Here is a 24,765-nt window from a genome sequence, read left to right as displayed (position 1 = left end):
TGCCACCTTTTCCAGGAAACACAACCACCACTCTGCAGGCCCCAAGACAACCCACTCAGGTCCATGGGTGCCTGGTACCAATGAGACACATGAATGGAACCAAAGAAGACAGACATTGCTCTGGCCTTGAAATAGAACTCCATCTAGTGATTTTCACTTGCAGACGATTCAAGGTAAGGATATAATGGAGAAAGTTCCGACAGTCCAAAGAGAAACAGAAGCAGGAGCAGGAGGAAGCCGGGTCTCTGCCGGACAGGAGAGGGCTCCTTCTTTGCAAGGCTGCACCACCAACAGGCAGAGTTCAAGGGCGGTGACGGCAGGGACTTCAGGACAGAACTAACCTGTCTTCCATGCATTAGAAACTTAAAGAGAAACCAGGGCTGCCATCACTGCTGTTACTGCAGGCAGCAGAAAAACCTGTTCTCTGCATGGGTTTTCACTCTAATCACATTGTCAAGAATGAAACACAAGACTGGAGACTGAATGTGAATCCTGCCTGCGTTGTTTTCAAGGTAAAATTAATGGCAGCTAGCAAAGGGAGGTTACTAAGTAATGAAAAGTAAAAATACTGTCGCTTCAAACCACAGAAATCAACCAACAGGCACAGGTTCCTATGGTAGCCACCCTTTCAGAAGTCACTGCAACAGCCTCACTGTGATGTGGGAAACCTTGCTAACAGTTGGAGATGCTAGGCAAATGTCTAAGCCATGCTTGGATAACAGCCCGTCCATGCTATGCACAGTGTGTCATAAAGTTTGTTCTCTATGTTCTGTGAACTACGTGGAACCAGACCATGTGTCAGCCGGACCCTGCAGCCATGTGTATACTAATATTTTATGCTATTACATATTTTAGAAACTAAATCACTCTAAACGCTCAAATTGAAAATTTCCAAGGATTTTACAAGAGATGCTGAGGTTTTCATGTCTGCCTGCCTGGACTCTGCCAGACCCACAATAGTGGGACAGAGCAGGAAAGCACCCCCACTTCATGCTTCTGGGGAGAATCATTCAGAGAAGCCCCAGCGCTTCAGGCCATCTTCTGCCGTAGCAGAACGATTTCCAAAGAACACAACTTTTAAGTCTCAGAAACTACTTTCAATTTCTTGTGTTCAGATTTTCCCCCATTGAAATTTGTTGTTTACTTCAATATTCTGACCTAACTCACCCACAGTTTATGCAATGGCTGACGAACTAGTCTTAAATGTATATGTAAATTTTGATGAACTTGACCTTCTAATTTATAATTTATAGTGATGTCTTTTAGCTCTAAATTCTTGTTATATACTAACTTATCTCAATGTAAAGCCCAGCATGTGAGTAAACACGCTGTTGTTAAAACTTTCAGCGGATTCTGATACAGTGTTACAGCTACAACCATGTGATACTTCGTAGCTATCACAAAGCACGGAATAGGGGCTGCATCCGGGTATAGCAAGATCAAAATGGAATGTAGACAAAGGCTGCATTTGGGTAAATGCTACATTTCTCTTTTTCTTTTCCTGACAGGTTTTCATGTAACCCATGCTAGCTTGAAACTTACTATGTAACAAAAATTAACAGTGAACTTCTGAAGTTCCCACTTCCACTTCCGGAGTTCTTGAATTACAAGCATGTGCTACCATACCAGAAGCGTGTGAGTGTATGTGCACGCGTGTGTGTGAATGCTCATGTGCACATGCTCAATAAGCACTCTACCCATCTAGTCACATTTCTAGGACAGGAAGATAATTTTCTAAAGACCTAGAAGGAAATTAAGGAAGACCCAGGCAAATTTTGAGTCACCCATACAAGACACTTGATCCTTTTCCTTTTTTCTGTCTATACCTTAATCTGAAATAATTTTCTTAAATCCTGCTGCAAATATTTCCTGATAAATTAATAGAGAGAATGTATATTTTAAGAAGAAGTTCAGACTACAACCTAATCTGTGAAGGAAATGCTAAGCGAGTACCAGACAGGCAGTGGCCAGGGCCTCTCAAGAGCAGGCCTGGCTACAGCCACCCCCTGATCCCCACACCCCCACGCACAGAGAAATCTCCGATGTTTTGGCTTCAGTACTTTCTCCTTTAAGTCAGTGACATTACTGTTAAATAGAAAACATCACTTCTGTGCAACCAGGGCTCAACAGCTTAAGGTATTTAATGTGCCAGTCTGGTAACCTGAGTTCAATCCACAGATCCGTATAAAGGAGGACGCATGAACCATGAGTTCCTCTGATCTCTATATGCAAGTCATGGCACATATGTGTACACACACAGAGAGAGAATAAAGTTTAAAAGCTGGAATAATATTAAGTATTCCAAATGCCTGTAGATTCACACAAAGCCAAGCCCGAATGATCACATGCTCTGGTTTTTATCTGGCATGTCAGGAGAGTTTTCAAGCACTCTCTAGTCTTTTCCCCATGAGAAAATAGTTAAACCCTAAATCTACTCAAGTCTAGAATGTCTTCTATTTCTCTAGCTTCCATATTACTCTGTCAAAGTGAGATCATCTGAGCAGCTCCATTACAGACGTGCAGCTCTCACTAAATAACAAAGCCGACACCAGAGCCTTCCCGGTTGACTTTGTTTCACGTAGTTCTGCCTCCTGTACAGGTGAGACACTCATGCTCACGCAGCATGGGCTGCAGTCGGCCTGGAACGTGAGCTTCCTCTGAGTGAGGGTTAATGAGCACAACAGCCCATCTCCTGAAGAGAACGCCAGCTTCAGAGCTGGATCATGAAAGCTGGAATCCTCAATCTGAAACAGGGCAATGTGCGCTCAAATACAACTCTTAGCTTCTGTTGAGAGCGGACATATGTAAGGACATTTCTAATAGACTGAAACCACCACATCTGTTTCGTGTGCCACCTATTCCTGAATTTCATACTCAAATGTTTATTAGAAAGAATTCAGTGTCCACATGGCAAGATGAAATAATAGGGTAACAATGTCTGCAAGGAGAGCCATCAATAAACAATTTAAGGTGTGAATGAATCTATTGAGAGCAGATGTGTAGAGAGCTACAGAAAAAGGTCCAGAACAGAAAATCCTCATTTCTAAAGTACAACAAATTCAAAGAATTCAAATTCAAATGCATGACCTAAAAGGCTTTATCGGCACTGCACAGTGAGGACGCCAATGTCTTCAGATGCAATGGACCAGGCTCAGAGCAGCCGAGGTCCCACCCATGAGCAAAATGAACTCCACGAGGATTAGCAAGCATGGGCTCCAGGTTAAACTCGCTAACAAGGATTAAAATTTACAGCGTTAAAAAACAAAGCCACAAACATATGTTAGAGTTAATAAAAAAGGGACAAGAAGGGCAACGGAAGTCACTGCTCAGATTGGCTTAGCTCACACATTCAGGTATAGGTACAATCATTTTGAAACAGTATCTAAATGAATTTCACTCTTTACGTCCCCTCACCCCTGGCTCTGGTCTTTCTTCTTCACAGAGGCAACCGTACAACATAATTATATTTTTGGTCAGATTTTATTTTCTAATGTTCTGCCTTTTCTACTGAATCTAAGCTACCCAAAGATTCTGGCCACATGTCTACAATTTGCCTGTTGACTTCTGTTGTATTCTTACTATATGTATATCCAGCCACAACTACAGAGGAATGGCAGGGAGTTGGATGAGGGCGCCGTGTCTCACTATACGAATTACTGCTGGGTTGTTATTTAATAAAATGTATCTGGGGTCCCACTGTCCAATCACTACCGTGTGACAGCCCCATTTCACAGAATAATTTAAGGTGCGTTGGGCAGGGGGATCACGTTTGGACCTATTTTTGTATTCTCTGGGATTCCAGTCTGTGTATTTTACATCCTGGATTGACTCTGAAAAAAATTCAAGAAAATTCATGCAAGGGAAAAGAAATGAACAGCTTCAGGGAACAAAGCAGAAGGTAGGTGTCAGGTCTTCAGGCCGTGCATTCATCTTTTGTACCTAGAGGGGACGAAGGCCATATTAGGCCAGCATTTGGTATAAAGGAGAAGCTGCTGTCTGTGGATGTTCAGCATATGGAACAGGAGTCTCACCACATCTGCCTATGTAAAGCTATGCTCCACACAATGACCGGGCAAGTCATCAACAGCTGGCAACCCCGACACAGGACAGGTCCTGAAGCCCAAGAATGCCCCGGTGCTGGGGTCTAAGGTCTACTGTGAGCTCCAGGCTGGATGCAGAGCAGATATGGCCACAGCCACAGTCAGGGCTGGGAAGTCAGGAAGCCTCTGCTGCCACGGAATACAAAGTCCATAGTCAGAGGAAAATCTAAACCTCAGCGGGTCTTTCTCGGAAACTGGTATGAATGTGAGTGACCCCAAGACGTGCTTTTCAGCTGTAGCTAAAATCTCAAGGGCACCAAGTCACAGCTAAAAATGTCGCAAAGATCAAGCCAGCTCTGCTTCTGGCCTTTTGGTGCCTTGCTTTGCATAGGTACAATGGACCCATTTAGAAAATCCAGACTTGTTTTGTTGGAGTGTTCCTGCATTCTAAGTGGTTTAATTATTTAATCTCTAGTGGAAAATACTATACAGAGACCGACCTTCTCAAATCCTAGTGGATCGGTATAAATTATCTTGGAATCTGCAAGCTTTTGATTGTAAAATTGAAGCTGGGTTTCCTTTTTAAAAGAAAAATTTCTTACAGAACTAAATTTCAAAAAGAGAAACATTAAAACTAGCCTTCAGTCACCATGGCTCACATTCCTGTTTCTTACCGTTTCCACCACTGTTAACACACCAACTAAAACAGTCATTATTCCAACGTCAGACAGGGCTCTAGTTTACACAATGCAAGAATCAATACACCACAGTGTACCCCCTAAAAGTGTGCAATTATGAAGTGCCAAAGAAAACACAGTAACATTCAAAATAACCTAAGGAAAAAGTGACCGCAGATCCCCCAGCGCGAGGAGACCCAGAAATCACTCACTTCATAATCACTCACTTAAACGCCACAAGCTGAGAACCACTTCCCTGTTCATTTCAAACTTAGCTTCTTAACTCAGACCTTTGCGAGGAATAACCACAGCCAAGGCAGAAATACAACGAACACACTGTGCACTGCAGGGCAACCCAAACAAACGCCTTCAATATCAAGGGAAAAGTGTGGCCGCTTCCCGATCTGGGTTCCCATCTGAGCCGAGCGTGGACACGCAGTTGTTTAGAAACTGAAGTTAACCTGTTGAGCATTCCCAGGAGAAAGCCAGAATCAGCCACTGTGTCGCTGTTTTCCTGCGGGAATGTCCTTCCAGCGTTCCCCTCCGCAGGGCCTGGCAGGGTGTCTGTTTGCTAATCTCTTCCCCAGGACCAGCAAGAAACCACACTCCCGACGCTCTGGAACGCACTCCCAGAAGAAACGCCCTCAGCAGGGGAGAACAAAGCAGCAAGGTCCAGGACGGGCGGCAGGGCCGGCGGGAGCCGTGGCCTCCTTACCTTGACCTGGGACCTGCACCTGCCGCCCCAGGCTGATAAGGGCCTCTCGTACCGCCCACCTCCGTTCCAGCCAATCCACAAGCCCGCCCCGCCCTGACAGCCATCCCCCCCCTCCCCGCACTCCCCCCCCCTCCGCAATTCCACTAATTAGACGTTCGCCTCCCACCCGACACTTACACAAGACACAGACCAGTCCCAGCACAGCTTGCGATTCAAATGCGAACAAAGGCGGGCGTAGCCGTGGCACTTTTCCCCAATTCACTAAAGTGAGGACCTCGACAGGGCTTAACCTCTACCGAAGCTGCATCCCAAGGACGCGAACAACACTTCCGTGAAGACCTTTCCAGCTACAACTGGAAAGAAAAACAACTGCTGAAAAACAGTCTGGTTTCTAGCACGGAGCAAACGCTCCTGGGTCACCTGGAAGCAATGTGCAGGACCACGAGGGAGGACGGAGGGGGAATGAGCCACCCAGCTGATTTCTAGTAAACAATCCGCATAATTGCTAATTAGGAGTGTGGGAAGCTGGAAAGGGGACCGAGAGGAACACACACACTGACTGCTCACAGCTAACCAGAAGTTACCTGAAAGAGCTGGGGGAAAGGCAGGCTAGAATAAGTTTCCCCCACAACACACCAGCAGCAGACTGGTCACCAGGACAGATCCCAACAACAAAACCTCTTAGCTGACTTCACTGTGAGCAAAGATTTATCCCCATGAAGAGGTGGACATTTGAAGGCATATCCCAAACAAAACCACAAAGATTTTCCCCAAATAAGCAGAATCCCATTTGCAATTCTAAGTAGTAAAACTTTCACTCCAGTTTGAGATGTTGGGTGGAACAGGACCGACTAGACCCATACCCATAACCATAACATATTCAGGAAAACATGACATTACAGGAAAGCTGCCTGGAACATGCTACCCATCGGTCTTGGTTTGATCTAAGTCATATGCAGCCATTTAGAATCATCCCCAAGCTTACAGGTTTACAGGCAAATTCGTGAGAAGCCCTTTTTTTTTTTTTAATTGCAGGCAATGATGGGATGGGTGGGAAGAAGAAATAAAAACCTTAGCCCCAAACAACCCCAGCACAAATAGATTACACAAGTTTTTCAGTGTGACCTGCCCACAACAGACTGTAAATTTTCAAATTTCTAGCTATGGTTTCTGTCCCGTTTCAGGGTTTCACTAGGATATGCTCCAGTTTGAGGTGAGGATGTTTAACAGCCCAATGCTATGGAAAATTAATATACCATTTTATTTTCTTAAAAAAACACCGTTTTTGTTTAGTGGCTAAGCCTGCTTTTCAGCTAAGCACAATTTAAAGTTTAACAGTAGCAATCATTTTAAGTCTTCCTAAAACAAAAATCAAGTAATTTGTAGATTAGACAGTATAAAATTGTTAAGACAAATGTAAACCAAGGCCAGAACATCTATCTCAGCTTAAAGCTTTAATACCTGGGAAATCAAATACAGGAAGAACTCCCAAACATCTGCTCTGGAGACCAAGTCAACATGCTGAACAATTGAGATGGCAGGGAGACCAACCCTTCAGAGGAAAACAGTACCCCAAACTCATCATTTTCCGTTAAGATTTAGAAATTGAAGTCTTGGCTAAATTAATCTTATTTTGTGCATGGCAGAACACTTCCCTTCATTAAGACTAATACTTTAAATAACGGTCATCAAAAATCATAATTCCCCGAAGCAGTTTTCAGTTTGAGAAAAGACGCAGTATAAAACACTGCACAGAAATCAACAGCCTGTCCATCCCGGCTGCTCAGACCTATGCAGACTGAACTTTCACTGTCAAGGAGTAAGCTCCCAGATCTTCAGGACAGTCTCATAGGGACGCAGGAGCATCTCAGAGGTCCCAGTGCTGCTGCTCAGGTTATTTTAAAAATAATATCCACTGCCCTTGATGGGCTTCCTGGGAGACAGAATTCATGGTGGTGGACTTGTTTTGTTTTTTTTTTTTTTTTTTTTTTTTTTTTTTTTTTTTTTTTTTTAGGTCTGGTCTGAGTTTGTGTCCTCCCCTGGGCTGGTTAGGCTCTCTCTTTCTAGGCTACCAGCATATGGGTCCCCATTTAAGTGGCAGTGGGGAGGCCTGCTATCCTCCTAGGGGAGGCCGCGGGAAAAAATCCTTGGGGAGCAGGTCGCCCGGCCCCACTTCTGGACCCTGCTGGCCTCCCCTGCACAAATGCCCTCACTGGTAGAGCCCACTGGCCTGGGAACAGGGTCTGCAGCACAATACAACATTCAAGTGCAGAGACACCAACCTGCGACCCACTTTGGTTCTGGGAGTGAACCCACAATGGCCCACCTGCCTCCCATGCACACAGCTACAGAGTCCTGGATGTGCGCCAGAGAGCAGCCTGACACCGGTAAGCTAGCCCTCTGCTTCAGTGCCCCGCCCTAGGAGGCCCCCACCCCAGGGGTTTGCTACCACAGGACCAGAAATCGAGCAGAGAAAAGCCCCCCCACCCCCCCAGCACAACTCTGGTTCTCAAGAGTTTCAGTAGGAGGCTCTCCTATTTCACTATCTAAGAACTACCCGTTGGCCATTGTGTCTGCTGGGATTTTCGGAGCCGCTAGAAGCCTGGCGTGTGTCTTAAATTAAATTAAAGTAACTTGTCTCCTAGTAGGATCTTGGCCCGTTAACAGTTTTCTTAGCAACTAAATGATGGAAATGTGAAAATAGTCCAACTTAAAAGAGAAATCAAAGACAATGCACTTAAAAACCTACACCCTTAATTTCACAGCCATTACAGGCAAATGTCACGTCTATTTCAGGGGTACTTCCTGGGAACCTAGTGACAGCTTAACCGATGAGCTCCACCACATGCAAATGAAAACTGCACCTCACAGCCCAAAAGCCAGCCCACCGCCTCGGCAACCACTGTGTGCCGGGGACAGTATTGCCGGAGGTCTGCAGAGAGATGACCCGGAGAGATGGAACGTGAAATTGCATAATACACAAGCATATATACACAGTGGTCACAGGCACGGACCGGCTCACAGATGGGTCCTGGAATGCAGGCTTGAATGTTAAAAAATAGTATGTTATTGAAGTTTTTCCATTAACGTGTTAAAAAATATATTGCAAAAGAATATACAAGACAAACAACTGCTCACAATCAATACTCTATAATTAGATTGTTCTTTTGAGCAGGAAGGCCACTTTCCCCTAACCAGAATTATAAATTAGTTATATAGCACTTAAAATGTCTCCTTACTGAGTGGCCAGCATGTTAAACACTAAGACAATTTCAGTATCAAGGTAGAAATATGTACATTAACAGGAGCACGGCCTTTTCTGTTACTTTACATCTCTGTGTGCACGTACATTACTTCTTTTTGGCACAGAGTCCTTCTGATACTCAACCCTGTCTGCAAACACTGGCTTCCCAACTCACTGCCTTTTCTTTTCCATTACCAACATCTCCAGGTGTGGTGGGCAGGGAGATGACAATGTGGAACCCTGCGATTCTGCAAAGAGGCACTAAAGTCAGAGATGGAATTAAAATCGCACATCAACTAAGCTTGCTGGGTAGAGCAGAACACCTTCAACTATCTTGGTAGCCCTACAAGGGTCTTTACGAGCCAAAAAGATAGGGTGGAGAAAGAACCTAAGCCGGCAGTCCAAAGCTGGCTCTGAAGATGGAGGAAGAAGTGGAAGCTCATCCTTCATCTTTGAAAGCTGCAGGAGGCAGGGAAGTGCCCTGGGCTCCACCCACCTAGGGAGGTTTACTTGGACTTTTGACTTCCTGATATTGTAACACAATGTTTTAAACTGCTAATTTTGTGGTACTTTGTTACAGCAGCTATAAGAAACTGATACATCTAAGGCCCTCGGTTACCAATACCAACCACTTCAGCCTCTGGCTCAAAAGAAGAGAAAAGCACTAAGGCGGACTATCCTTTCGTTGCCAGCCAGGGTGTAACCCACCAGCTTCCTTCTGTGAGGAGCTTTCTCATGGGCTTGCTGCTTCATGGGCCATTTCAGGCTCAACTCTAGTGGCTGAGAACAGAAGAGGCCTGCAACTCAACAGAGAACCAAGGCCAGGCACGGGGCGTCGACCTAACGGGCCAAACAGGAAACAGAGCGCCACTGGCAACTGCGTCTTGATCAAATCTAAGAGTTAATCAGTAACATAACCCCACCACCTTTTTTCATGGCTTTAATTATTACAGCCAGTAAGAAATATTCAGCCGACTCTGTTTAGTAATGTTTTATTTACCCCTAAAGGCTGAAGTCCTCATTAAATGCAGATTCAACACAGACGGTGGAGCTCATGGCCTGGTGGTTGCCTTTTTCCTAAGTGTCTCCCCCAACAACCCACCCCCAAAGGACTCTGGGTATATAATACACGCTCACCATTTAGCAACATCAAGATTTCTTATGTCATTACCTATTTCTGAAATTTTATGTTTGAGTCATTTCTTTCATGTTTTGTTTTGCCAGAAAAAATCGCCGCTCTGGCTCCCAAACACACCTGTGTATGTTAAACCTGGCTAAATCTGGGAGGAGCCCAGAACCTTTGGGTTTAAACTGGACAAAACATCTAGTACGGACCGTGGTGTTTCCTGTAGTCCACGCGATCGTAAGTTAATGCCCATCCTATGTCTTAATGGTGTCAATTCTGGTATGGTGTTTGCCGCTGCTTGTTTTGTGTCTTCTTCCAAAGCGAAATGGCTATTTCCAGGTAACTGACCCGGAGGGTACACCTGTTGTTAGATCAGCATTTCAGCTCTGGCTGTAGCTATCACACCTGCCTGTAAAGCTGAGAACAGTTGGAGGAGGGAGGCTAAACTGACCTAGGAGGGAGGGTGGGAGTGGGAGAGAGGGTAGGTGCAGAGTACCTTGTAACAAACCTTTGGACGTAGGAATTGGTGTAAAGATGGCAGATTCCTTATTTCTTCCCTGGCTGCATGGCTCAGCTACAGGCACAAATACTGGAAGTGGAGGGATTACACAATTTCAATTTATTTTTCTCACAGGCCATACTTTTGATACTACCTTATCAGACAATTCTCAAGGCTGAATGTTTCTCAGGAGCAAGACCCCAACAGTAGAGAGTAGCCTGGTGGACCTCAGGACAACCGCTGGTGACATTCTATTCAGTGTACACAACCACAGGTGGTCCCCCTTGACTCCTGTTCTCCAGAGGTCCACAGTGACCCTTACTTTAATCTGGACCTGCTCACAAATGAATTCCAGCAGGGCCCTGGTCTAAGGAGGCCTCATGAGAAGTCGTTTCTGAGAGCATCTGGGAAATGAGTGGGGATGACCCAGAAACCCAGCCTCCAGAATAGGCAGCACCCTTTTAGAGTCTAAGCCTGCTGCTGGCGAATCCAGGCGGCCCAGCAGGTAAGGATCCTGAAGCAGGGTTACTTAAAGGAACAAGGTTTAAAAACACAAACACAAACCGCTCCTTGAGCAGATGCCTTCTCTGCAGACAGCGTGCCTGCCCTGTGGAAACGCTAGTCACTTTACAACAAGGGAGGCCGTGACTCTTCTGTCTTTATCTCCCAGGAGTGCCCACTAGAGTCTCCACACGGGCAGGGAGTGGCCTGGTATGTCTGCTATAGGTACCAAGAGTTGTACCAAATAAGTTTTATCATTAGGCATTTGTCACTTGATTCAATTTTGGGTGTGTGTTTATACTCAGATTTACAATATGTACAAGTTGCCTAGAAACCAATGCCCAGAATTCACAGCCTGGTGCAGGCTAAGCTGCCCACTAACAAATGGCAGGTTCCCTACTACAGTATGATGGGGGGGGCATTCCCATTCACCCCATCACCCCTGTTTGATGCTCTCTGGTTTTCTAGGGAGTCTGGCATAACTGGAAAGAGACAGGAACCTTTCCCCTTCTTTGAATGTACCTTATTCCTGAGGAAATCCCTGTTCTTTTTATGTGACTTTTCACATGTAAGTATGTACAGACAGACAGCTGGATGGGAAGCCTGTCATACAAAAGCCCCTCCCACAGTGGGCAGTTTTCATCCAGTAGAGTAAAGCCTATACATGTTTGAGGTGCTGCTCCTACTGTGTCCCTGACTCACGGTACAACGTGTCAACAGAACTGTGGCAGAAAGCTGGTGAAAATCAGCAAAACTCAGCAACCGGGCAGTTTGTGAACCCTCCGGAGTCATGAGGCTGCTGGCCGAGAAAGGGCTCTGCTACTTGGAGGCACCTGTCCTCTTCAGCAGCTCCCAAGTGCACCGGGCCCTCTGTAGAAGAGCCGTGAGCTGGGAGCCAATCATTTTCCTGGGTTTCTCAGTCCTCACTGGAGACAGGGAATGCTTCTCCCTAGCTCCTTCAGCAATCTTTTGGAAGAAACTGCCCAGAACAGAAGTCATGTTTATTCAGAGAACTGGGAGTGAGGGGAACTTACTATCCCAGATGGGAACTGACAGCTGGGTTCCCTGGGTAACACCTGAACTCACGGAGCATGGTGCAGTACCTAATACTCTGCTGTATGCCAAAATCTCAGATGGCGGAAGTCTACAGACATCTGACTTTCAACGTTATGTGAACAGCATATCGTCATCCACCAATGAACTCAGATCAGTTTCCAGTTAAAGCATAACCCTTAGAAAGAACCCTTAGGACATAAGGTCAAGAACATAAAACAAACAAGCAAAAACCTTCTTCCTTAAAGCTGTGACAAAGGCACTGGATGAAGTAGAAGGTTAGTTTCTCCTGAGACCTTACAGAACAGCCACTCTAAACCACGCTGAGAGCTGTGATCTTAAGTCCTTTCTTAAAACCCCTTCTTAGGTCAAGGACAGCATATCATGTGTGGTGTTGAAACCTCAAGCAACTTACCTGCTGTGATAGGCTTCAAGAGATGGTTAATAGCACACAAAGGAAACCCTAATTCAGAACCAGCAATCTGCTGACTCGGTAGGAGCTAGACTGTGAAGGGTACCTCAAGGTGAGTTCAGGGGAGCTCAAGGGAGGCTAAACACAGGTTGGTGGGCTGGCAAACTTGAGGATTCAGCATACCTGCAGTTCCCCCAGGCCATGTCAAGCCTCAGAGTTGTGGTGGCAACCGTGCCTCCATCTCTCGGGTGTACAAAGGGTACCGGGAACAAACTACCACTTTCTCTCCACATTAAAAAAGCCCCTAAACAAATCCAACCTTTTGGCTAAATGAAGGTAAGGCTACACTTGTGTTTCATTTTGAAGAACAAGTAAATATTTATTTTATTTTACAGCAAAAATGTAAGCAAATTAGGAAGGGAACTCTTGTAAAAAGATGCAGTTCTTGCAGGTAACTAAGGCCTGCTGAGAACAAGAGAAACAGTACTCGTAGAGGAGAGCCCCTGATCTGTCACCAGTACAAGTTAGCCCTAAACTGTACATATGCATGTAACATTGCTGTACTGAGCAGGCTGTGCTTATATACATCTATGTAACAACAATTAACAATCTAAGGCTGTACATAACGAAGGAAAAGAGGTCACTAATTCCAGACAGTACAATGTGAGGTTCGTGCAAAGGTCAGAAGGAAAGAAATGCCAGGAAAGAATGGTGCAATATTGTAATTTCAAAAACAAAGGAACACTTAAAAATATCTCTAAAAGTAATAAAGACCTTCCTCCCTGACCCACTGTGACTGTCATTTTAGGGGGCAGTTGTTCATTTAAAAATTGGGGTTGTCTTCCTATGAGAAGCAAGTAGGGCCTGCCCGATAAATTCTGTCTTCATAAACTATAATTTCATATTTTAAGTAACTATGTTTTCAGATGTCCCTCTGAGAAACTTACAGGCAAAGATCTTTAAAAATCAGTCTGTGAGCCTGGTGGTGTAGGTGCACTCCTTTAATCCCAGCACTTGGAAGGCAGAGGCAGGCAGATCTTTGAGTTCAAGGCCAGCCTAGTCTAGGAGTGAGTTCCAAGGACAGGCTCCAAAACTACAGAGAAACCCTGTCTCAAAAACCAAAAAATCGGTCAGTGAAAGGCTCAGCCATCCTCAGGCTCAGAGCAGCTCACATGTACACGTGATCACGTGATGTCCCTGTGCTCACAATGCAGAGGGTCCCAAAGCCATTTTAATCTCCCACAGCAAAGACCTGGAAGGACTTAAAATACAAATACATCTACATGCCTCTGTGTTCAAAAGGATCCTGTTTCAAGACTTATGCTTTAGGGGAGATCCAGAAAACATGTCTGGGGGAAAAATAAATAACTGGGGATTGGGGAAGGAGTAGGAAAAAATACATATTACTTGATTCTGGTATCAGAGCCATTTACTTTAGAAAACATAACATCAAATACACACAAATTATAAAGAAAATTCTTTGTACTACTCACTTGGACAGCTAGTGAGCCACCAGGATGCCACCTTGCCCTAGAGTGTGAGTCACTGCCAGCCCTGGCCATGAACACTACAGGATGCATGACTGGGAAAGACTGTCCAAACACACCACCAGGCAGTGTCCAGTCTGAGAACAGTGAAGTGTGGTCATCGTGAAATACTCATCTCTTCCACATCCCTGAGCAAAATGCTGAATGGTTAGGGCCATCTTCTAGTTCTAGGGAGAGTCTTATGAAAGCCAAAGTCCTTCCACTCTGATCCCTCCCTTGGAAGGAATCCCCAGTAAGGCCCATGTGACACCATTCAACAGTCTGTGTTCTCTCAGTACGGCACCACACGAAGTCAAACAGGTGTCCAAGTATAGCCAATGGTCCTACCTTTCCCTACAGGAACAGGAGCATATTCACAGCTTGCCATCAGTGCCTTTGTCCAATGGGGCCTCACGAGCCAGCAAACGGGTTGAGGAAGTTAATTATCCAAACAGAATTTCAAAACTCTGTTTCGTCCCAGCCCTCCTGATATGCTGCATGCTCTCAAAGCCCCTCATCTATCCGACGGGCACCAGAACTTGATTTACCAGGACAGTCCATCCTTTGGCATCCGAACACTACGTGACAACCAGATTCTGTGCATGCAGAGTGCAGGGACCTCCTTGTGAACCACAGTTCAAACTACTGTCTAAAAACCTAAAAAACAAACAAACAAAAAACAAAGGCAAGGCAATGACTGCTTAGCCTGGATTTAGAGCACAAAATAAGACCAGGCATTTCAAACTGAGTTGAAACCCAGGTACCTGGGGGCAAAGGCAGGATGGCAAGTTCAATGCCAGCCCCATCTACACAGCAAGTTCAAGGGCAGTCTGAGCAATTTAGCAAGAGCCTGTCTCCAAATTACAAAAGCAAAAGAAGGAGAGAGGCATAGTGTACAACCGAGCCCTGGAGTTCATTTCTCAATGCAGCGGGTGGGGAGGTTCCTTGCTCTGTGCCCCAGAGAACAGGAGAACAAAGTACCAGGCATGCCAGGGCTCCCAAACAAACTTCTGTTAGAACATAACAGGGGCCTGTCCTCAGCATGCAATCTTCTCATCTTCAGTGGCTTTGTGAGGAGGTGATGGACAGCAAGGCAGGAACACAACATACAAGAACTGAAAATCTCCCCAGGACTAAGTAAACAATGGAATTCGATAGTATGCCTATTTATCACAGCCACGAGTTTACATCTGCACACATGAAATCTGGAGCAATTAACTTCATACACAATGGGACTTCTGCTAGTTCCTGCCTAGAACCATCATGGATTTCCTACTCTACTCCCAAGTCTGTGGCAGAACCAAGAAGAGAGAACACAAACGCCTGTATTGTGACTGAAGAGCTGGATTGTGTTGAAGATTAAGGCTCACACCTTTGAATGCCCACACTTCACATACAGCTGTTTTGGTGACAGGGGTCTACGAAGCAGGACAATTAATGATAGTAATAATTAACCTAGTGTTTCTTATTCTGAAAGAGGAAACCTGGGGAGATGGCTCCGTAGTTAAGAAGAGCATTTGCTACTCTTGCATAGGACCCAATTCAGTTCCAGGAACTACACTGAGCGGCTCACAACCATCTGTAACTCTAGCTCAATGGGATCTGATGTCCTTTTATGGTCTCCGTGGGCAATGTATTTAGGGGCGCAAACCCATATACATAGACACAATTAAAACTTTTAAATGCATTATTTTTGAAAAAAGGAAGAACTTTTGTAATTTTACGTGCAATAACATTCTCTGATACACACATTTGGGTCCCCAAAACAGGGAGGTTTGGGGAGTCAGTTCACTGTGACTGCAGACGGGGGTCACCGTGTGGGGTGAAGAATGGAGGAACGTGTCCCTCATTGAAGCTGTCAGCGGGGGAGGTGCGATGAGGAAGGCATGCTAGGCTGGTCTCTCCCCTCCACTCTCCCAGCCTCCGGACTCTGACATACTGAAAAGACTATCTCAGGAAATACAACAGGGGTATGTACGCCATCAGCATATACATAATTACCAACAAGGCTAAGCCATTCTTAGCCACCTGTGCTGGCTGCAGCTGCAGAGATCTTTCCTGGCCATGTCAGGTGTGCACTCCACTGCACTGTACTGTACTACATGTCAGGTGTGCACTCCACTGCACTGTACTGTACTACACGTCAGGTGTGCACTCCACTGCACTGTACTACATGTCAGGTGTGCACTCCACTGCACTGTACTGTACTACACGTCAGGTGTGCACTCCACTGCACTGTACTGTACTACACGTCAGGTGTGCACTCCACTGCACTGTACTGTACTACATGTCAGGTGTGCACTCCACTGCACTGTACTGTACTACACGTCAGGTGTGCACTCCACTGCACTGTACTACATGTCAGGTGTGCACTCCACTGCACTGTACTGTACTACACGTCAGGTGTGCACTCCACTATACTGTACTGTACTACATGTCAGGTGTGCACTCCACTGCACTGTACTGTACTACACGTCAGGTGTGCACTCCACTGCACTGTACTACATGTCAGGTGTGCACTCCACTGCACTGTACTGTACTACACGTCAGGTGTGCACTCCACTATACTGTACTGTACTACATGTCAGGTGTGCACTCCACTGCACTGTACTGTACTACACGTCAGGTGTGCACTCCACTATACTGTACTGTACTACATGTCAGGTGTGCACTCCACTGCACTGTACTGTACTACACGTCAGGTGTGCACTCCACTATACTGTACTGTACTACATGTCAGGTGTGCACTCCACTGCACTGTACTGTACTACACGTCAGGTGTGCACTCCACTGTACTGTACTGTACTACATGTCAGGTGTGCACTCCACTGCACTGTACTGTACTACACGTCAGGTGTGCACTCCACTATACTGTACTGTACTACATGTCAGGTGTGCACTCCACTGCACTGTACTGTACTACACGTCAGGTGTGCACTCCACTATACTGTACTGTACTACATGTCAGGTGTGCACTCCACTGCACTGTACTGTACTACACGTCAGGTGTGCACTCCACTATACTGTACTGTACTACATGTCAGGTGTGCACTCCACTGCACTGTACTGTACTACACGTCAGGTGTGCACTCCACTATACTGTACTGTACTACATGTCAGGTGTGCACTCCACTGCACTGTACTGTACTACACGTCAGGTGTGCACTCCACTATACTGTACTGTACTACATGTCAGGTGTGCACTCCACTGCACTGTACTGTACTACACGTCAGGTGTGCACTCCACTATACTGTACTGTACTACATGTCAGGTGTGCACTCCACTGCACTGTACTGTACTACACGTCAGGTGTGCACTCCACTATACTGTACTGTACTACATGTCAGGTGTGCACTCCACTGCACTGTACTGTACTACACGTCAGGTGTGCACTCCACTGTACTGTACTGTACTACATGTCAGGTGTGCACTCCACTGCACTGTACTGTACTACACGTCAGGTGTGCACTCCACTACACTGTACTGTACTACATGTCAGGTGTGCACTCCACTGCACTGTACATGTCAGGTGTGCACTCCACTGCACTGTACTACATGTCAGGTGTGCACTCCACTGCACTGCACTACATGTCAGGTGTATAATCCACTGCACTGTACTATATGTCAGGTGTGCACTCCACTGCACTGTACTACATGTCAGGTGTGCACTGCACTGCACTGCACTACATGTCAGGTGTATAATCCACTGCACTGTACTACATGTCAGGTGTGCACTGCACTGCACTGCACTGCATGTCAGGTGTGCACTGCACTGCACTGCACTACATGTCAGGTGTGCACTCCACTGCACTGTACTACATGTCAGGTGTGCACTGCACTGCACTGTACTGTATTACATGTCAGGTGTACACTCCCACGGCTTCTACATGAAGTCTGTGCAAGGCACACGGGTGTTCTAGAATTAACTATCCTGTCCAGCACCTGGCATAGTACTAGGACAACAGCCATCCCAGCTGTGCACTGTGTACAACTCCTTACTCACGAGACTCTGGGTGTCTATCAGGAGCAGACCTGGAGAACAGTGAGAAGCAGCAGAACCACTCACAGAAGCAGCGTCCACCTGCCCCTTCCTGAGACAATCACCAATTCTTATTGTTGCTAGTTATAGACTGTGCCCCAAGAGGTCAGCGAATAATCCCCAGGTACACTGTGAGCCATGGGATACAGCTTCTCATGTCGGCCTCTGGTCACCCCAGCCTGAAACCACGCTTCCATCACATGCAGGAACCCACCTCTACTTTGGCTTTCCTTCTGGGACCTCCTGCGGCAGGACTTACTTCTTGGAGAACACATCTGAGCAGCTTGTGTCCTTGAGAGCGGAGCTTTCTAACAAGCTGTCTATTGGCATATGGACCTAAAGCTTCAGGTTGGAGAGGGCTGAAAATGAGGAAAATGAGGGCCCTGGACAGAAACCAGACTGCGGGGTTTCCCTGAATACGCCGGGCAGCACATCCGTTTCCAGACTCTAAGTCACCCTGCAGCATTCCTGGCCTCTGCAGTTATTGGATTTCCTGGGACATGCGCCTTCTGATCAGGCTCCTCTCTGTGTTATGGTTAATGTAACAGGATGAGAGAAACCACAAAGTACAAAAAGCTACAGAGGAGTAAGCCACTTCTCCATGCCCCCCATAAGCACTCGAAAAAAAACCATGCCTTTAGCAGAAACACATGCACTCAAAAGATGGGGTGGGACCCTGGCACATCAAAGCCCCTCAGTTGTGGTGCGGTCCATACACAGGATGATCCCCAGATAAGTGGGAGAGTTGAAGATGGGTTACACGTGATGCTCTCCTTTGAAGGAACAGGAGTGGATGTGATCTGGGCAGCTCAGGAAGCTCAGGCTCGGTGCCCTGCCCTGCAGGAGGCGGAGCTGGTTCCCAGGTGCACAGCTGAGTTCTAGCAATCTGTCCTTACAGCCCAATTCAGACTAGCACACACAGAGCTGGGCTCTCAGGCTCTGGCTGTGGCTACAGTCAGTCAGCAGTCTCCTCTAGCACTAAAATAACCACCCAGCACTCTTGCCACATGTGAGGCCTTGCTTGGTGTTTAAGACAGAAGACGGTTGCTTGGGTTCCATGACATTTACTTCTGAAACTAACAGGAACAGATGCCTGAAGAGCAGAGACACATTCCCTTCGTTTTGCTAAGAACTTCAGGTGGGTCTCAGGGGGGCTCTGCTGAGCGTGCACCCCAAAGGCACCACTGCAGCAGTGTGTCTCTGCACACCCCGAGTCCACACTTCTCCTAGTGCCCATCACACCCAGCCGAGAAGCTAAAAGAGCAAGCTGGTCAGCAAAGCCAGCCAGGCCAGATGACAGAGTAAAAATGCCCCGGCCAAAGCCAAGTGTCAGCTCTGCTGCTGTCAGGATTCAATTAAGCTGCTTTGAAGTTTAAGCTATTTGCATTTTAATAAAAGCCAGAAAAGAGGACCGGGCTGTGTAACTGCGTTTTCTCTTAGAAGTAAGTAGGCAGTATCCATTTCAGTGCAGCCCTTAAAGTAAAACAGCAATAGCCCCACAGTTAATTGCTGAACAGGGCTGGTCTTCCATGATTTCCATACTGTGACTACACACTAAACACATTCATGGCCTCATATTTGGCAACAGATGTCACTACAATTCAAGTACCAACGGAAGAGGAAACCCAAGAGGGCTGCCTGGCTCTTCACACCGGAATCACTACGGGACAGTCTCAGGTAAAGAGGGAACTGCAGGGCCTGTGTCCCTCCTGGCCCTGCAGGATCCAGGCTCCCTGGAGGACTCTGTATCCATGGACACTCACAGCTGGGCAAGGGACAATTTTGCACCTATCTTTCCAAGTCTTCAGATCTTCAGGATTGCAGCTCCAGCAAGTGCTGAACCCCAGTATTCATGGCTAGGCAAGACATTTTCTATGAAAGCTACAGAGCAAATCTTGTTCCCAAAGCAGAATTTTAAAATCATCATTGAATTTGGTTAATTTAAGCAATAAAAAGGGAGCTTGAGAGAACTGCCTTTGAAGTAAAAGAAAAAAATTACAGTCATAAATGTGAAACCCATTCCCGTCCTGCTTCAATGATGAGCTCCCCTAGAAGACTGAGAGGCAAACAGCGGAGCATTCACACAGCCGAGTCGACCACACAACATAATTTAAGGTTTCTCCTTTAAACCTGTCCATATTTTTAAAATTTTCTCTAACAGACAATACCACTTTGATAATCAAAAAGAAAAGACCAAATTTCTTAATTTTAAGTTAGTTTGTTTGAATGCAGAAGTTGAGCATGGTGAACGGAACAAAAACATAGGAAACAGGCCCATCAAAAATAGTTTTCACACAGAAACAGAGACCACACTGGCCATAGCACCCTCAAGAACAGAGGAGGGGACCACTGGGAAGATGCTACATCTCCCAGCCAAGCACCAGGAGAGGAGACAGCCTGGCACCCACTCAGATCCACACACTACATAAGCTAAATACATACATTAGATTACAACGAAGTCCTCTTCCCTTTCTCGGGAGCCTTCATCATGAGGCTCGATGAACTCTTTTCCTCACTGTAGCTGGTGTCTAGAGAAGGCGCTCACAAAATACCAAAGTGCCCAAAACATCAATACCAACTGAAGTGGCCGCAGCGTTTGAAGGACACGCTTCACCTCTGCTCGGTGCTCACAGAGCGTGGTGTCTCTCAAACACTAACACGAAAGAGTGATGACATGGCACGGGAGAGCACAGGGTGGTGGCTCGCAGTTCATGAATAGAACAGTTTATACTTGAGAGTTCCAAGAGGAAGGCCTTGAGAGGGGGCCTGGAGGTCCTGACTGAGCAACAGGGTTCGCAGTTGCTCACAGCAAAGCTCCCGGCAAACGAGGCAAAGGCCAGTGGGCGGGGACAGGAAAACTGACCTGATGCCTGCACCTGTACCAGGCAGGCCAGGGACTCAGCAATGTTCCCATGAGGCCACAGTCTGATGCCCCACCTGTGTTTGGGCTGTGATTCTGGGAAATGGCTCTTCTCAGAATGTGGCTCGGGGCCAGGCAGATGGCTCACCCAGTAGAGGCTCTCGCTGTGTAAGCCTCCTGACCTGAGTTCCGTCCAGGGAAAGAAAAGCAAAGCTGCTGGGATGCATGGATTGTTGTACCACTTCTACAGTGAGAAGGGACACAGAGACAGTTCCCTGGGCTAGCAAGCCGAGAGTCTGTGGTGTGGCAGAAACAAAAGACAAGGTGAAGAGAGAGCTGACTCTGAAAATTATCCTCAGATTTCCACCCAAGGGCTGTGGTGCACGCGCCCTCCCCCGCGTCACAATAAGGAAGGGGAAAGGGGAGAAAGGGAAGAGACTCTGCTTTCCACCCACAGAGTACGTGGTGCCAAGTTCCAGAGATCAAGGGTCAGGGGAAGTTGGCATCTCCATCAGAGACTCAACCTGCAGCAAGTGGGCACCTTTGGTGGCAGGCAAAGTTCTACCACCTGGAAGCTCTGGTCTCCCGCATCCTCCTCCACAGCCTCCCCATCACTCATAGCAACTTCTCCTACCCAGAGACCAAACTGCTCTACTGTGGTTCAAAGCCTGGGGGAACCTGGAGCCATGGCTCTTACGGTAGAGAAGCAGGGTCTTGCTTTTGAAACTCGCCTGAAACGCAAACCCCTAGAAAACCTAACACACATAATACATGTGCTTGGGTGAGGCAACCTTGACATTTAAAATATAAGGGTGGTTATAACTTGTTCACATGGATGTCTTTATTGGCAAACTAAGGCATAGGAAGGCCGTGGGGTGAGTGGCCTGCAGAGTCACCAGGCACATGTAGCTGCTGACACAAACCACAGCTGCCTGGATGCTATACATGCATCCCGAAGAACATTCTGAAACTGCAACCATCTCTTAGGAAAATCCAACAAGATGGCATCCTTCCAGGCTGACGTGGCTGCCTCCTTCCTGAGGACACAAGCACACGTTAAATACAGGATGTGGAATGCATGCTGAGCCTGCGTGCTCACTCTGCTGGACTGCACTGGGTTTCCAACGGTCTTTCCAGACTCTACCCACACAGCGGGGCTGGAGAGATGGCCCAGCGGTTCGAGTACTAATGCTCTTCCAGAGGACCTGGGTTCAATTCCCAGCACCCACATGGCAGCTCACAATTGTGACTCTAGTTCCAAGGAATCCCACACCCTCACACAGACAAATGCGCACATAAAATTAAAAGAAAGAAAGAATGTAAGGAAAGAAAAGAAAGGAAGAAAAAAAAAACAGATTCCACCTGCACAGGCCTAGAGGCACACTTAACCATGAGCATGATTAATAAAAACGCAAAGACAGACACTGGGATTTAACCTGAAGGTCAGAAAAGCAAAGCAGCCAGCCACTGGCTCTTACCTTTTCCTTAGTCAGAAATGGCAATCCTGTCTCCAGGAATCTCAGAATGAGACTGGGCCTGAAAACTGTCTCCTCCCGTTTTATAATCCTCTCTAGAGATGGGATTAAAAGGCGCACCACTGGGATTAAAGGTGTGCACCGCCTGATTTCTATGGCAACTAGTGTGGCTACTGTGATCAAAGGTGTGTGTCAGCACTTGTCTGATCTGTAAGACTGACAGTGGGGGCAAGCTTTAGTTACTAAAATACAAACGAAATGCCACTACGGAGTCCCTGTAATGAACTGCCCCGTAAGACAATGTACACCTGGCACTAAAACCATCCTTGCGAGCTGATGAATTGTCTGTTCAAATATCAGAGCCCGAGTGTCAGCTCAGCAGGCAATAGCCCTCCCACAGACTCAGGCACTTGAGGGCTGTGAGCCAGCGTACCCTCCCCTGTCTTTCCTCTCAGAGCGCTGTGTGCTCTATCTAGGCATCTGCCTTTGGACAAGTGCACATTCTCAGAGCAGACCACAGCCAGTGTGCCCGTGAGCCAACCTAGGACTAAAGGGCCACTCCAGGGTGCTTCGTCATGATGCACTCAGCACACTTTGAGGAACACACCTGCAAACCCTCAGTGCAGCAAGCAATGGGAAAGACTTGCCACGCCAAGGAGACCACATCAAAGATGCCATGCCAAGGATGCCACGCAGCTTGTAGAACTTTGGCCAGGCCTATGACAATAGCCCAAGTTCATCCAAACACAGCAGAGGCATGCTTTAAATAAAGAATTCTTAAAAGCTCCCAAATGCAATTGATTGGGAACTAATGATTGTTTATCAGCAGCCCCACAAGACAGGGCTCAGACCCATTCAAGACCACTTTATAGTAAATGTCCATAATCAGAAGCACAAACCAGCAAACATTATGTGGAGTCAGAGAAATTATAAAAAAAAATTAAGATACAAAAATCACCTTCTCAATATAAATTAATTTACTGAGTATTACATACACCCCCCTCTGACAAACTAAACAGCTTATATCAAGCCCATAAGAAAAAAAACTTAACTGGAAGTTGTCAAAGTGCCACATATATGGCTGATGGTAGAACTCAGAGACAGAGAGGAGAAGCCAACAGGGCAACAAGGACAACTGAGTTGGCATGTGTAAACAGTGTCTGCCTCCTCGGTATGCTCCCAAAATAACAAAGACACGTGTCCCTGCAAAAACTCAGGAGTCATTGCGCAGCGGAAAACAACCGAGTGACTGTGAGGCGGGGCTGGGTCGAAGGTGGTGTATCCACACACTGGAACGCTACGCAGGAATGAAAAGGAACAAATTACATTCCTACATTAAACAATGGATGGACCTAGAAGCATGCCAAAAGATGGAAGGCAAATAGAATATTATATATACATACCTATGTATCACATAATTAATTCTACTGTTATGAAACATCCAGAAAATACAAACCTACTAAAAGGAAAACTACGTGTTTCCCGTGCTGGGGTGGATGGTGGATGGAAAATGACCACTAACAGGCACCAAGAATTTCTGAGGGTGATGAATACATTCCAAACCTGGATTCTGGTGATGCCTGTACAACCTGACTAATTCAATAAAAATCACAAATTGTTTATGGTATATAAATTATGACTTCTCGAGGCTGTTAAAAACACAAGCAGGCATAGAGGGCCAACAGCTGAAGCCCTGGGCAGCTGTGGAGTGTTGGATCTGTGCTGTGTGGCTTTTGCTTTCCTGACTGGGGCAGTGGAAAAGATGACATCAGCCTAAGAGCACCAGGAGAACGCAGAAATCCGCTCTTCAATTTCCTCCTGGATAATAGAGGAGTGTGGGGGAGACAGAGGCATGCAGGGGAGCAAGCAAGTCTGTTCCTTCTTCATTACAGAGTTCAAGCCAGGTCATGGCCCTATTAGACAGGAACTGGCCGGGCCCAATCATTACTGTGCACCACCAGCCAGCGGGGGCAGTACTGGGGCCTGGGAACCACAAAGCCCACTACACTAACAACACAGGACTTTTTAAAGCGGTGGAAGCAGACACTGAACAGTAAGGAAATGAGAAACTGGTGAAGGTCTATGTTTAGTTCATATAACCTAAAACAAACACAAGCCTGTGACCTTCCAAATCTCCAAGTTAGGCTGCACGTGTTAAAATCAACATCAACTTAATAATTACCCATAATGAAAACATCAATCTACTAAGCAGAGTGTGCCGTGACCTGAGACGCCCTAGCCTGCTGTCCCCTCCCATCTCTGAAAAGCCTGATGTTTGTCAAGCACCTACTGAACTCCTAGCTGTGACCTGGGGAAGCCTGGCAGCCCGCGTATACTGTTGGCCACAAGGTGACAGAAAAGTTACTGAGGGGAGGCTGGGAAGCATGGGAGACAAGGAGTAAGGACAATCTTGTGGCCCAGTGCAGAAACACACCATCACCTGCACATTCGGAAGGCGAGCACCTCAGGGCCTCATCCTCACAGAGGTTCAGACTAGGAGAGGTAGCAACACAAACTGCGCATGTGGAAAGTTGGCCAAACTGACAGAAATGGGGTGAAGTTATTTTTGGTTGTAGCCAATTTGGGCAAAAATCCAT

At 46.6% G+C, this 24,765-nt stretch overlaps 1 protein-coding gene across 16 annotated transcripts in view; it reads right to left on the bottom strand.

Annotated features, from left to right (window-relative positions):
* Positions 1 to 24,765, bottom strand: part of Aopep (aminopeptidase O (putative)) — a 257,197-nt gene that overhangs the window by 25,935 nt on the left and 206,497 nt on the right. For 3 of the 16 annotated variants that reach the window (XR_007591936.1, XR_007591940.1, XR_007591943.1), the window contains one exon: positions 10,311 to 10,391. The exons of 11 other annotated variants lie outside the window; for them this stretch is intronic. The gene's annotated coding sequence lies outside the window, so the exon portion shown is untranslated. Of the gene's footprint in view, positions 1 to 10,298; positions 10,392 to 24,765 lie in introns of those variants that run through there. 2 more of the 16 variants (XR_007591937.1, XM_050143431.1) reach the window with 1 other exon arrangement.

This window comes from Alexandromys fortis, unplaced genomic scaffold (assembly GCF_014885135.2).
Source record: "Alexandromys fortis isolate MF-2015 unplaced genomic scaffold, M_Fortis_MF-2015_v1.1 scaffold_1, whole genome shotgun sequence".
Taxonomy (NCBI): Eukaryota; Metazoa; Chordata; class Mammalia; order Rodentia; family Cricetidae; genus Alexandromys; species Alexandromys fortis.
Note: the sequence above shows the minus strand (reverse complement) of the source record. Positions and strands in the feature narration are given on the sequence as shown.